The sequence below is a fragment of the Miscanthus floridulus genome, chromosome 5 (genome assembly GCF_019320115.1).
Source record: "Miscanthus floridulus cultivar M001 chromosome 5, ASM1932011v1, whole genome shotgun sequence".
NCBI lineage: Eukaryota > Viridiplantae > Streptophyta > Magnoliopsida > Poales > Poaceae > Miscanthus > Miscanthus floridulus.
In genome coordinates, this window is record NC_089584.1 from 96,022,647 (window position 1) to 96,038,487 (window position 15,841).

Sequence of the window (15,841 nt, forward strand, 5' to 3'; positions counted from 1 at the left end):
CAAAGGTACCGCAAGGCTTTGTGGGCCACAACCTAGTAGGTGTCGATGAAGCGAAACCCGATTGCGGTCACACTCTAGGCTTTAGTGAGGTCGGGGAACTCCTCACTCTTCCCTGATATAGACGGTAACCTCACACCGCTCGGTGCCATGCTCCTCATACTCACGGCCCTCATACTCAGGACGATCTTTGACTCCGAGCTTTTGCAGGGTGGCATGCAGGATTTTGGGAAAACCCTCAATGTTCAGGCAGTAACTACTAACCCAGGCTCTTGCCATTTTTGGCGGTGGTGGTGAGGAAGACTGAGCGAAAAGCTGGATCAAGGAAAAGCTAAGCGAGCTAAAGTGCGTCGAGTGGTGATACCAATGGCTAAGCTAGGCTCTACTTATAAAGGCAGAGCGCTCAGTGGTCCTGGCCGTGGTTCACCTAGGGTTCCCATGCGGAGATCACTATGACGAATCGACCAAATTCTGCGCGTTCGAGATGAGTGACGTCTGAGGCCATTACTGACTAGTATGACTGCAGGGCAAGGGTCCGACAAGAGCACAGAAAAGGGGTACGGAGAGACATGGGTCATGACAGGTGTGAAACCACAGGCGAACACTGGAACACAAAGCCACAGTGCAGACCTAACTATGGATCAGGAATGAGTCAGTCGTGACACCTATGGAGGGTGTATCTACAAGCAATACGAGTGCTAAAATGCACAAACAAGGATATGCATGAATGCACGTCCTATACAGTCCTTCCACTGTTGCCAGCATATAGGGCAACCGTTCTCAGATTTTTGGCACATCGTTCTCTCCTTGTAGCTAGTCGATACTATCGAACTATGCTCGAGTCAGTGTACCTACAGAAACTTGATTAACCCTATCTAAGTCAGCAGAGTGCCATCTATCCTGGATACATAACCATAGTAATAGGGCTACTTATATAACTTCAGCATGTAAACGTCCTAACTTTTTGCAAAAATAGGTTGTCAAATTTTTTCTTAGAAAAGGATTTGAAAGCTTTATTTCCTCATTTATGCTCTGATTCCACCTGTGGCAGAACCGCCTAATTTAATGCCTCACGGGAGTGCTTGTCTTCCATTAGACACTAAGCACTCAAGGGAAGAACACTAGATTACTCGATTCCATCGGGCACACCCCAGGGGAGAAGTTGAAAATCCACATTTTTACCATCAGGATCACAAATGAGAGAATAAAGCTTACATCATTCGTAACCATTTCTTACATCACTTTTAATACATCAGAGTATAATATTTATTAATATAACAGCGGAATGAAATCATATTATCAGAGTTGTAAACAATTTAATTGAACAGCGGAATATAAACATGTGATCAGTGTTACAGCGGAAATAAATATCTATTAATGACATGATGAAGTATTAATATATAGCCTACGGCAATAGATTATGAAACTTTCATTTATAAAGTATTTGGCGAGAGTTATAAATAACAACTACGATCACAGCGTAAAGGAAATCCTCGCTGAGCCCACCAGGAGGAATCCATACACAAAGGTCAGCTCTAGCATCCACCTATCACCTACAATAGGGGGAATAAAACTCTGAGTACTCAATTGTACTCCGCAAGACTTACCCACATAGAGAAATAAAAGACTCCAAAGATATGCAAGGCTATCTGGCTTGTGGGTTGCATTTGCAGGAAGCATTACTAAGCGTGCGTCCTTATATTCGATTTTTATTAAAAGCCGCATTGGTTCATTAACTAACCAATCTATGTAAGCACCTGTGCTACTTTCAAGCAGGTGGTAAGCAATCAGATTTCCTTTTCCATCTTTCATCTTTCATCTTCAGTTCTTACTACGATGCTAAACCGCAGACAAGCCTGTACTGGATAGCTCGGCGATTTGCGAATCAATGCCCCCAGCTGGGTACCCCAAAAACACACGCCCCGCTTGTACCCCTAGGCACAAATAGGACCAACCCATCACTCTCCTGTCTCAGGGTGTCCAGGTCCCTGTCCAAACTGGGACTCCAAGCCCCCGCCCCTGGGTCCTGGACTCAGTGCGGCGCGAAGGACCTCCTCCACCAAAAACAAACCCTATCAGTCGGACCGGAAAGAGCCGGATCCATGACAAGAGAGCAATAAGTCTTCTAAGCGCCCATACACAAGTATGTGCTCGGGATAATAAGTTCGTGACCTGCCTAGAGTCATATGCAACGATCGGTCCTTAACCTGACCAGACAGGAGAAAAAAAGTGTAACCAAGCTATGCCCCGTGTCCACGGCGACACAACTCCTTACACTCACTAATACCCAAACCATATCCCTGTCCGGTCACCATTTTCCTTTCCACCATTTTGATATCTTCCAAGTGATAGTAATCCAATAATATATTTCCTATCTCTCGCGAGTGACAGGCAATCACTCGACTTCTACCGGAGCCCTGTAGCATAGCATTCTACACGATCCTAGTCATACTAGTAAGACTTATAGGAATAAAGATATATATGCAAGTGGGTTTCATTCAACTCCTTAAACTTAATGCACAAATATAATTTAAACTGTAGAAAAGTAGAGGTTATGCAACGGGGCTTGCCTTGGTAAAATATAACCAAAAGTTAGCATTCCATCTTTGTGATATGATCACCATAGCATCATCTTTCAGCTACTCCAGTTGATACCATCGATCTACCGTCGTTCCTATTATGATATGTATTGATGCAAATGCATAGATGTAAATAATCAATGACAGCCGAAATTCTTAGAAATCCAATCACGCTTCCAAAAGTACCATTTCTCCAGCAACTCCCGATGACTCCGTGATCCATCGACGTCCCTCCGTCGGCGTCGAACTCGCGGTACTCGGCAAACAGACACAAATGAATATTCACATAAATTCAACTGCGTTCTAAAAATTATAAACTTTATGGATAGGTGGGGTTCGATTTTAGATGAATTTAGGAAGAAGAAGTGATGGAATCGGAGTTAGCATAGTAGAGATATTAATTGTGCAAGGTGGCCGTAATTTTAATCACGCGGAAAAAGACTAATGCATGATTAGGGAATATTCATTGCTCTTCACGTGGTTGTTTGGCATGGTTCTTTTGCATGTGTTGTTGCTCAGGGCCCATGCGTCATATACACATGCCTGGGATGAGAGAGAGAGAGAAAGCTACGAGCGTTCTTCTTGCTTCATGCGTGAACGCCATGGCCGAGCGCGTGAAGCTTGTGGGCAACTCGGGTTGGAAGGAGAGGAGCAAGGAGAAGGTCACGAGGGAAGAGAGGAGAGCGAGGGGATGCTCATGAGTTGCTCACCTCGCCCGACGAGTAAAGGTTCAACTCCGACCCGTGTGTAGCTTACGGACTAGAACAGGGAAGGCGAGAGATTGAGCAAAGAGCTGGAGCTATGGAAGAGCGGAGGCTCAGCTGCTAGAACTGTGCGGGCTCGCATTTTATAGGCCTGCGAAGAGAAGCTGGCAAGCTTGCCCGCCTACCATCATGCGCGTTATGGACTGGAGCCAAAAACTGAGCCGCCGGAGCACAAAAGAAGGCGTAGGTATAGTGTTTTCTGCGTGCTACAGTATTTCCTCGCTGCTACAGTGATTCTGCGCGTTGCAACGTTTCTGCGTTGGTTCTGCGCGCTACATTGTTCTCACACTACAGTATTCCTGCACGCTACAGTTCCCGCCGTGTAAGACGGTGCAAGTGAACCGTGTTTTGATTTCAGGCGATGGACTTGAGTAGTCTTTCGACGTGTGATAGACTTTGACTCGAGTGTGTCCTTATCGTGCCAACTGGGCTAATCAACAATAAAGAGTGTATGCGTGCTAATTAAATTAAGAAGGGGGAAGGAGAAGATCATTCGCAGACTAGCTCAAGACGAACAAGCAAGGAGATGCGTGCGGGCTCGGTTACTTTTTTAAACACAACGGCAGGACGCCCAGGCCCAACGTGGCCAGTAGGGCGTGCCAGTTGGCATGGACAAGACCACGATCGCAGAGACAAGCAAGGCAGGCAATCAGAGAAACAGAGACAAGCAGTGAGGGAGGAAAAACAAGGAGCGGCTCGGCAAATGTAGACAAAAGTAATCAAGTCAGAGAGAAACAAAGCAAAAACCAGAGAGTATGGATGCGGATGGATGAGGAGACTTTGCAATGCAGCGAATTGCAGGGCCACGATGAGAATGAGGCAGTAATCAAAATTAATGCCAGGCGAGTACAGTGCACGCCGAAAAAATAAACGAAGCTGCTGTGCTCTCTTTCTCGTCAGTTCGTGCTTAACAAAATAAACCCGTGAGTTTATATAAATGTATCGTTCTATTTATTAATGGATTTTATTTTATTTATAAAAGTTGATTTCCATGCTTAATCTAACAGGACAAACCATTCTCTAGAATCATCATCGGACATTCCTGAATATTTCTACGCACTGCGTAATTTATCTTGAGCGTTTATTTGAGTCCATAAAACTAAGTCGCATAGGATTCACTTATCGCCTCAAGTATGTTTAAATTAAAAACCCAATAAAACTCGATTCGAAAATTTTTCTTAGGCCTAAATCAGTGGTGCTAAATAAGTTCATAACACCAAGGGTGTTACACTTTGTGCATTGATGTGCTAGATGACCAAGTTCTCCACAATTGTAGCAATCCATCTCTGAGATTGGCTTCCTTCTAGAGCTTGTGAAGAACTTTTTCTTCTTACCATCGAACTTGATGCCACTCTTGTTGAGCTTCTTTAACATCTTGGTAGTTCTTTTCACCATGAGAGCAAGGCTTTCATCATCAATTTCATCATCACTTGAGCTCTCATACTCAAGCCTTGCTTTTTCCCTTCTCTTGACTAGCTTTGAATGCCAAATCTTTTTCTTTCTTCTTTGTAGAGGATAAGCCATCTTGTGGTGTGATGTGCATATACATCTCATGAGCATTGATCTTTCCATAGATTTGTGTCAGTGTAGCAGTGGAAAGATCACCTTAATGAAGCATAGTCATAATATGCCCATATTTGTCAATGGGGAGGACACTCAAAATCTTTCTTACAATGTCGGATGGTTGCATTTGAGTGAGTCCTAAGCCCATTGACTTCCTCTACAAGAACATTCAAACAGTGAGTACATCTCATTTACACATTCTTTAGGAAGCATCTCAAAAGAGTTAAGCTTTTTCATGATAAGATGATAGCGTTCCTCATGCTCACTCTTTGTTCCCTCATGAAGCGCACAAACGTCCGACCATAGTGTATGGGCTGTCTTTGTGGTTCCTCACCCGGTTGAACACATCTTTACAAAGACCTCTAAAGATGGTGTTTCGAGCCTTTGCATTCCATTTCTCATAATTCACCTCATCGCCTTGTAGGTTAGTAGCATCCTGAGGTTTTGGAAAGCCTTGTGAGGCGGCTCTAAGTATTCCAACATCTAGAGCTTCTAAGTACGCCTCCATGCTAATTTTCCAATATGGAAAATAATCCCCCTCAAAGATAGGAGGAGGTCCATCCCTGTGAGATATCTTTCTCTAGGTGGTTAAGCATAAAAACATAAGCATGAGGCTCTGATACCAATTGAAAAGATCAAGATGCCCTAAGAGGGAGGGTGAATTGGGCGTGAATTGGGCTAATTCTAAATTTCTTTGCAATAATTAAATCCTATTGTTAGCCCAATTAACCCCTTGTGCCTAGAAAGTGTTTCTAATGTTCTACCACTGCAAAAAGACTTGCAACCTAAGTTCCAATCCTACTCTAGCATGGCAATTCTATTAATGTAAAGACAAGTATTGAATTGCTCAAAATATATGCTCAAAGTAAATGCTCAAATTAAAGAGAGAAGGAGGAATGCGATGATGTTTTGCCGAGGTATCAAAGAGTCACCACTCTCCACTAGTCCTCGTTGGAGCACTCATGCAAGGATGTAGCTCCCCCTATGATCCACGGCAAGGATCAAGTGCTCTCTATGGGTTGATTCTTTGACAATCTATCACGGTGAATCACCCACAACTGCTCACAACTCGAGTTGGGTCATCCACAAGCACCGCTAGATGATCACCAAGCTCCCAATCACCACCAAACCATCTAGGTGATGGCGATCACCAAGAGTAACAAGCATGAACTCTCACTTGACCACAACAAGCCTAACGAGAAGGGTGGATGCACACTTTGCTACTCTTGTTCTCACTAATGAGGGCTTTCTTTGGGATTCTCAAATCTTCAATTACCTCACTAGGACCTTGCTCTTCTTGGCACTCTCAAAGGTGTTTCTCTGCTGATGAAATGAGCAAAAGTCCCCCCATAGACGAATGGAGGAAGTATTTATAACATGGGCTGAAAAACGAACCGTTATGTGCCTCTATGGGGTGACCAGACACTCTAGGTCATGTTGACAGGACATGCCGGTCAGTTCACCCCAAACTCCAGTGTTTAAAGTATGACCAGACGCTGGCCAGTGTCCGGTCAGAACTGACTAGACACGTCTAGTCGTGATTTTTCCCTCTCTAGAACCTTACTGAAGTCAACCAGACGCTGGTCCTCAGCGTCTGGTCACTTCACCTCTCAACGTTCGGTCACTTCCAAACGACTTCACCTTGATCAAATGAACTAACCTAACTCTATGCCAGCGTTCGGTCACACCAAAGCCTACGTCCGGTCAGTATTTGACCCTCCATTCACTTCCAACTTTTGAACGTACGTGAATGAAGTTTGCTCCAATGGATCTAAGGGCTTTTTAGGAGCTACCTTGTGCTAGGTTTAGCAAGTGTGCACCACACCTAACCCACTAGACTTATCTAGGTCAAGCTACCCATCCATACCCCCCTTAATAGTATGGCCAAAGGAAAAAACAAAGTCCTAAACTACTCTAAGTGTCTCTTCAACACCAAACGACACTTAGAACTAGTCCATCCTTAACCTTGTCAGTCCATCCTTTGAAAACCAAAATGATTTCCATCAAGGGGCATGACCACCATGATAGCCCAATCAATCTCCATTACCATGACCTAACTTAATTGCCTCTGTAAAACACACGTTAGTCATAGTAATCATGTATTGTCATTAATCACCGAAACCCAACTAAGGGCCTAGATGCTTTCACCGGTCAAGTCGACCAGAAGCAGGACCCCAGCATCCGGTCACCCGATGCTCGCCACATGTCATCAGCCTCAAATGTTGAGTGCCCGATCTTAACGGCTAGTCAGCTTCACGCCACGTGTTAAGTTACGACCGGACGCACTATAGTGTAGGATCGGACACACTGTCGCCTAGCGTCTGGTCACTTCTAGTAAGGTTCGAGAAGCGGAAATTCATGATCGGACATGTCCGGTGCCTCATGACTGAACCCTAGGCCTACATCAGGTCAACTCAGCCTCTCTGTGTTGCTTGCATCAGCATACGTCACTAGGTGACCGGATGCACCCCCTGCGTGTCTGGTCCCTCTTTCTCTTCAGTGATTAGTCAAGGGACCGAGGGCGGCCTTCACTGCACGCCACTGATCGGACATGGGGTTAGAGTCCGGTCAATATGAAACATCTCCTTTTGACCCCAAACTTCATGACCCTTGATGAAATGTGCCAACCACCAAGTGTATCACCTTGTGCACATGTGTTAGCATATTTTCACAAATGTTTTCAAGGGTGTTAGCACTCCACTAGATCCTAAATGCATATACAATGAGTTAGAGCATCTAGTGACACTTTGATAACCACATTTTGATACGAGTTTCACCCCTCTTAATAGTACGACTATCGATTCTAAATGTGATCACACTCGCTAAGTGTCTCGATCACTTAAACTAAAAAGCTCCTATCAATTTCACCTTTGCCTTGAGCTTTTTGTTTTTCTCTTTCTTCTTTTCCAAGTCCAAGCACTTGATCATCACCATGGCATCACCATCATCATGTCACGATCTTCATTTGCTTCACCACTTGGAGTAGTGCTACCTATCTCATAATCACTTTGATAAACTAGGTTAGCACTTAGGGTTTCATCAATTCACCAAAATTAAACTAGAGCTTTCACCCATTTGTACCCTAGGCACAAATAAGATCAACCCATTCCACTCCTATCATGGGGTCCAAGTCCCTATCCAAACTTGGACTCCAAGCCCTCATGCTTGAGACCTAGTCTCAATATGGTGCTTAGACCTCCACCTTTCCCTACCTCCAATCAGTCGGTCCGGAAAGAGCTGGAACCCATGATAAAAATGTAACGAGCATTTCCGCTCCCATAAGCATGTATGTGCTCAGGATAATAAATTTGTGACCTAACTACCCTCCATAGCAACGGACAGTCCTTAATCGACATGAATAGAGAAAATAGTGTAACCAAGCTAAGCCCCGTTGGCCATGAGACACAACCTGTTACTTCCACCAATACCCATACCATATCCCTGCCTTGTCTCCATTTTTACTTTCATCATTTATTATGAGAGTAATAATAATCACCTATTGTGAGTAATAGCAGATTACTCATGCTACCAAAAACCTAAGCATAATAGCTACTCGAACCTGTACTAGTAGGACTCATAGGACAATTATATCTATGTATGTTTTTTCATAAGATTCCTATAACGTAAATGCACATAACATATATAAACAGTGATTATCAAAAATAAGGGGTTATGCACCGGGGCTTGCCTTGGGCAGGTGCGGTGTTAGCTGAGTCAGTCAGTGGTGGCTCTAGGACCTCCTCCTACATGAGAATCTCCTCCTCATACTCCTCGACGATCTCCTTGAACTCGTGATCACCGATGGTCACAATCTCTGCCAACTCGTTCTCTACATGCATGCGATGATGATGCAACACTTAACATTTAAGCAACAGCAACTCTTAAACTAAGAATACGCATACTAAGCTACTAAGCTAGCTCTAATGACTAAGGTACTAAGCTAGCTATCATCTTTACCAAACAAAGTGTTGGGTTCAACTAACAAACACCTAGCTTTACAAATGAACAATATATCTTTATTTCTACTAGTGATTTAATGTATATTTGAAACAAAGAGCATTTAACTACCCTAATGCTTAGTCTATTCTAAAGCTACAAAAATTATAGTGAGCACATAATAATACAATAAAGCTACTATAAAAATTTTAGGACTAAAGCTATCACCAATTTTACCACAAAAAATCCTATAATAATTCTCCTAACAATATTAAACATTTTCAAATAATTTAATAGATCTTGGTTTCAACATGTACATATATGAACTAAATACATTAACAAATAGAGCACAATTTTAGGAACCGAACAAAATTTGTTTTATAATTTTTGGACACCTACTTGATTTTATATGATTTACCAAAGATTAGCTCAAAAATTAAATTAGAAAACTATTTCTAATTCCTTATGAAAAATAAAAATGAATTCTCTTGTGCGGCCCACGCGACACAGCACGTGCGCGCAGTGGCTCGTAGGCATGGCCCACTCGAGGCTGGCCCATGTGGAGACGGCCTGTGTCGGTGAAGGCCCATGCGCGCTGGCGATTTAGCAAAAGAGACCTCAAACTTCTCCCGAATTACATCTAAGTGCTAACACTATTTCCCCCTCTCTCAAACCTTCTCACTCATCCCTCTAACTTTCCTAGAATTCCCTTGCATGCACCCCCGGTGACTTAGCGCATGGCAACGCGGTGGTAGTGACACAGCGTGGCCGCGCCGGCCACCTAGGACCTACGTCGACCCTCCTAACGGGTCGGTCACCATCTCTGACCTAAGCGGCTCTGCTAAGTAGCGGTGCAAGGTGACTTAACTTGTTGGGGAAGGGTACAGTGGCATGCGGACATCCATGATGGTGGCACCACTATTCTAGTGAGCTAGAGCAGCTACAGACCTATTTGGTTAGCGCGCGAGCATCAGGAGGCTACTGTGGACCTAGCCGAGGTGACGGTTGGAGAAGAGGCTGACAGAGAAGGGCTGGCCATGTGCAGCCGAGCCATGTGGCGGCGCACTATGGTGGCACGGTCGCATCATTAATGATGGGGAGGCGGTAGTGGTTTGGCTAAGGCATGTAGGGTGAAGAGGGGGTCAAGGAGATGCTAGTAGTGTAGGTGAATTATTTAGGAGGGACGGTAGGAGGGCTGCCCTCGACCATGGCCGAGCGTGGCCTTAATGGCATGGCGGCGGGAAAAACTCCAAATTGGAGCTTGGCCTTGCATGGTTCAAGGCTAGGTAGGGTCGGGCAGTGAGAGGACATGATGTTGAAACCATGGATGCACTGAATTGAATGGAGGTGATCATTCGCTAGGTAATTTGATGGCATGGCTCAATGGTGGCAACAGAGGGAGAAAGAGAGATGGGGTGCGGACAGGTGGGATCGGCTTGGCCTCGCCTTGGCAGGACACAGGTCAGGTGTGATCATGGAGGCCCATGCGTAGGAGCTAGCAGACAAGCGACGTAGTGCCATCAATGACAAGGCGATGGTGAGCCCGGCCACTGTGCGCACGGTAGAGACGGCATCGCATTGGGCTGGTAGCAGGCACAGAGATGCAGAGGGAGGCACAGATGTGATGGCGAGGCGATGGCACTGACAGCAGGCTATGTCATGATGTAGGATGGTTCGGTAACGCAGCAGCGCGGCGAGGCCAACAATAGCACCACCTGGCTGCGCAAGCAGCAGCGGATGGCTCTACGCGCCAGGAGGCAGTGGCTGGCCAGGCCACAGCAATCCCAGAGCAGCCATGACCAGCCAGGCGTGGTAGTGCACGTGCGCGCAGGGACAGCCAGTGTGGTGACACCGAGCGCCCTAGCGTGGTGACCGTGCCCACACGGCCAACCAGCCCGAGACCATGCCGTGCATGTTTTTAAAGCCTCTATAAACACTAAACGGTTGCTTTTGGACCTAAACCATATTCGCCATGCTCAAGATGGCATATGAGACTACCAAATCGAGCTATAACACTACACCACCCCTTAACCCAATCTCTCAAAATAATTTGCTAAACATAGCAATGTCTAGCTATTGATAAACTTGGAAAATTTTCTAAGTTTTTGAGCTAAACTTAATTTTAATTTGCAATTTCTAGGCTAGTTGAAATATTAGTTAGTAATATCATTTTTCAACAGCAAGTATTTCACTATCATCCATAAAGTTCAAATTTCAAACTTTATTTAAGCGCTACACATATGTTCTATAGTGTTTTTGTCTAATAAAAAATAGTTTTAAACCCTACTTGATATACATGAGCTATTGAATCGACTTTCATTTAACATTTTTATTTTTCATTTTAGGTTACAAGAAATTGATCTACACACTTCGTCACATGCATTATCACATAAACATGATACTCATGACTATGGTTTAGTAATTGATTTAAGGTGTAACACTAAGGGTGTTACAACTCACACCTCTAAACAAAATCTCATCCAGAGATTTCATGTGTGTGCCTTGTGTGGAAAAAGGGATAAGAAATAAACTTTTACTTAACCCATTACCTTGATACGTCAGGGAGAAGATGAGGATAATGCTCCAGAATATAACTCTCCTATTCCCAAGTTGCTTCAGTCCTTCGAATGATTTTACCACAAGACTTTATAAAATTTACCACTTTGTTCCTAGTGACTCTCTTTTTCATCCAAGATTTTGACAGGATGCTCAATATAAGAAAGATCAGGTTGGAGAGGGAGTCCTTCAATTTCCACCACTTCATCGGGAACTCGCAAACACTTTTTTAGCTAGGAGACATGGAAAACATTATGGACTACTGATAAATATCCGGGAGTTGGAGACGATAAGCAACAGAACCACACCACTCCAAAATTTTATAAGGTCCAACATAACAAGGAGCTAACTTTCCACGGACTCTAAACCGATGCACACCTCTCATCGGGGATACCTTTAGGTATACATGGTCACCAACTTCAAACTACAAGGGCCTTCTCCTCTTGTCCGCATAAGCATTCTGACGGTTCTAAGCCGCTTTCAAATGACTTTGAATAAAATTGACTTGCTCTCGAGCTTCTTTGATAAAATTAATTCCAAAATAACCACGATCACCCACTTCAACCTAGTTAAGAGGTGTTCTACATTTCTTACCATATAGGGCCTCGAATGGTGCCATTCGAATGCTCTCTTGATATCTATTGTTATAGGAAAACTCAGCTAAAGTCAAGCATTCATCCCATTTTTCTAGATAAGAAATGGCACAAGCTCTCAACATGTCTTCAAGTACTTGATTGACCCTTTCTGTCTGACCATCAGTTTGTAGGTGATAAGCTTAACTTCTAAGGAGATGAGTACCAAGACATTTCTAGAGTTACTTCCTAGATGAATGGATAATTTGGAGTTGTGGGCTTCATCCAAATTTTTTCTCCTAAGCTCATCACTTGAGGGAACCACCAATCGGTTCTTGAACTTCACTACACCTTGATCATCAACACTGAAATGAGGACCACGCCCTTCGGCAATTAACTTCTTGATATGTAGAATTTCTGAAGCATCTTGCCTTTGCTCAATAGAGAGTGTAATCACATTTAGGATAGATGATTGTGCTATTAAGAGGGGAGCTCTTATTGTACGACTCAATCATCTAATGCCACTAGGTGTTGGAAAACTTGCATATGCATTTTAGGCCTAGTGCACATTTGGTGAGAAAGTGATTAACCTTTGACAAATGATTGTGAAAATGCTAACACACTTACACGTGATGGTGAAACACTTGGAGTGTTAGTGCATTTGCAAATATGGTGAAAAAGATGAAGAAAAGGAGCCGTAACTAGGGCTCGGGGTGCTGCCCTAAGGGCACCGCCATGCCCTGTCTGGTGCACCACCACCCCTATGGCGGTGACCGGCTGAGGAGGTCGAGAGGGAGGTGTTCTGGTGGGGCACTGCCGCCCTATCTAGTAGCCCCGCCACCCCTAGGGCGGTGCCCACCTAGACCTGGCAGAGAAGAGGCGGAGAGAAGGGTGGCACTGACGCGTGTGGTGTTCACCACCTCAGTGAGGGTAGTGCACCGCCCATCACCGCCACTGGTGGGGTGGTGGTACCACCTCTTTTATCTAGAGAGCAGGGGAAGGAGAGCTAGGCACTGCCATCCCTAGGGCGATGCACCAACACTTTTTTCCATAGATTTGGTCTCTCTGGGGCTCGGCTAGGTGGTCACCACCACCCTAGGGGTGGTGCCACCGTCGCCTGTCTAGTGCCCCAATGGCTGGTGAAACTAGCCATTGGATGACCATTAGAGGGGCACCACCACCCTATGTCTGGTGACCGCACTGACATGTCTGGTGAGATCACAGAAGATGCTCCAACGAGTTGCTTGTGGGCTTATAAATAGAGGTGGTGGCCAGTCTTAGCCACTCTCTTGGCACCTCTTACACCTACATACACCCTTTGAGAGCTGTGCACACCACTCTACTCACTTGCACACTTGATTTCATCATCTTGAGTGAGATTGGAGAGGCTCTAGTGCATTGCTTAGTGGTCTAGCATCTTGTGGCACTAGTTGGCCGATTTGGGCTAGGTAGAGATCTTATTACTCTTGGTGTTTGCCGACACCTAGATGGCCCGGTGATTGGTGGATCATCGAGTGGACGAAGGTGATTATCTCATGTTCTGATCATTGTGATTGTGAGGGGTTCTTGTGCCTTCCCCAGTGGAGCACCAAAGGTAGCTCTTGTGGATGGTGCATGGCTCATGGATCCTCATCTTGTGTTGGTTGTGCAGAACCCGATTGCGGATTAGGCGTGTGATCCCTATTAGCATATGAACCTCCAAGTGAGTTAATCGCCACAATGGGGACTAGCTTGCCGGCAATTAAGTAAACCTTAGAGGAAATATTGATTGTGTTATCATTGTCTCATTGGTATTCTTGATTGATCACTTGCCATGGTGGTATATCTTCACTACTCTACCTTGCATTTACTTTCTTAGTGTAGCTAAGCTCTTTAGTGTAGTTAGTTTTGAGAGCTAGCTTTCTTGCTTGTGTAGTTTAGTTAGTGAGGCTCTTTAGTTAGTCATTGAGAGCTCACTAACTTAGTGGTAGTGACCTAGCCTTTGTGTGCTTAGAGACTATAGCACTTAGAATTGTGGTAGGTGGCTTGCATTTTTAGTAGGCTAGCACAAAACTTGCTTTGCATCATATTTGTCTAACCACTTGGCTTAGTGTTGTTGTAGATTTTTTTAATAGGCTATTCACTCCTCCTCTAGTCATTAGGACCTTTCAAGTGGTATCGAAGCCGTGGTCACCGTGATTTGAGGCTTAACAACCTTCGATGTTAAAATAACTCAAATCAACAACACAAAGAAGCCACCCCAATTTAATGGCTTCAATTATCCTTATTGGAAGACTAAGATTGAGGTAGCAAATCTAGAAGCTCCCTCCATGGCTGAAGAACTGCTACTCCAAAACAATGACATCGCTCTTAGTGCCATTTATGATGCATTGGATGAGAGGATATTTGACTAAATTAAGGACATTAAGATGGCTCATGAGGCATGGAAGAAGTTGGAGGAGTCATTTGAGGGCACACAAGTGGTGAAGGGTGCCAAGGCATATATTCTCAAGGAGAAGTTTGCTAGTTTCAAAATAAAGAATGATGAGAGTGTACCGAAGATGTTTCATAGGCTCCAAGTGCTAGTCAATGATCTCAAAGCACTTGATGAAGAAGTGAAGGACAAGGACTTTTCTCATAAGTTCTTGAGATGTCTAATCTCAAGATTTGGCACATTGGTCACTATTCTAGTGAGGAGTGGTTTGGACACCATGACACCAAACCAAGTGTTATGTGATGTGATGACCGATGACACATATAGAGACGATGATGAGAAGAAGAAAAGAAGGAGAAGGATGAGAAGAAGAAGAGTGTGGCATTCAAAGCCACATCATCCAAGGGCAAGGCAAAGCAAGAATCATCAAGTGAAGATGAAGACTCAAGCTTTGATGAGTTTGATGATGAGAAGATGGCTCTCTTTGTAAAGAGATTTTGCAAATTTATGGTGAAGAAGGGCTATCATGCAAGAAGGAAGAAGTCATCATCAATGAACAAGGATGAAGCAAGGAGGTGCTTCAAGTGTGGTAGCAAGGATCATCTTGTTGCCCAATGCCCCTACGATAGTGAGAATGAAGATGATGACAAGAAGGACAAGAAGGACAAGAAGGAGAAGAAGGAGAAGGATGAGATGACCATCAAGAAGAAGAAGAAGGGTGGTTCATATGTGGTCACTTGGGATAGTGACGCTTCCTCAAGTGATGATGATGATAGTGATGATGACAAGACCACCAAGAAGAAGGCTCTAGCAAGTATTGTTATTAATGAGAAGCCTTCTCTCTTTGACACTCCATCGACTTGCTTCATGGCTAAGGCCACTAAGGTATAAACTTGTAATGATGGATGTAATGAGGAACATGATAATGAAAGTAAAATTGATGATGATGATGAACCAACTAAAAATAAACTAATTGACATGTTGGAAGATGCTAAAGAACATTTTGACATTAAGAGAAGGGAATGTAAAGACTTACGTAAGGAACTAAAAGCCCTAAAGCAAGCCTTTGATGAGCTCAATGATTCTCATGAGAGGCTAGAGGAAGCCCATGAGAAGCTTGGCAAGGCTCACAAGAAGCTTGAAAAAGTTCATTCCTCTCACCAAGGGTGTTAATGGGGTGCATGCTAAGTTTGTTGGAACTCCAATTGTGGGCTCAAAGAAGAAAGTCATTTGGATGTCCAAAAGGGCTTAGTCACTAACCTTCAAGGACCCAAGCAAGTTTAGGGTACCTAAAAAATTAATCTTCTTTTGTAGGTTAATTACAAAGCCAAAGGAAGGTATTGGGTTCTTGATAGTAGTGCACTCAACACATGATCGATGATGCAAGAATGTTCATCTTAATCAATACAAATGGCAATGATGGTTATGATAGTATCACATTTGGTGACAATGGCGAAGGCA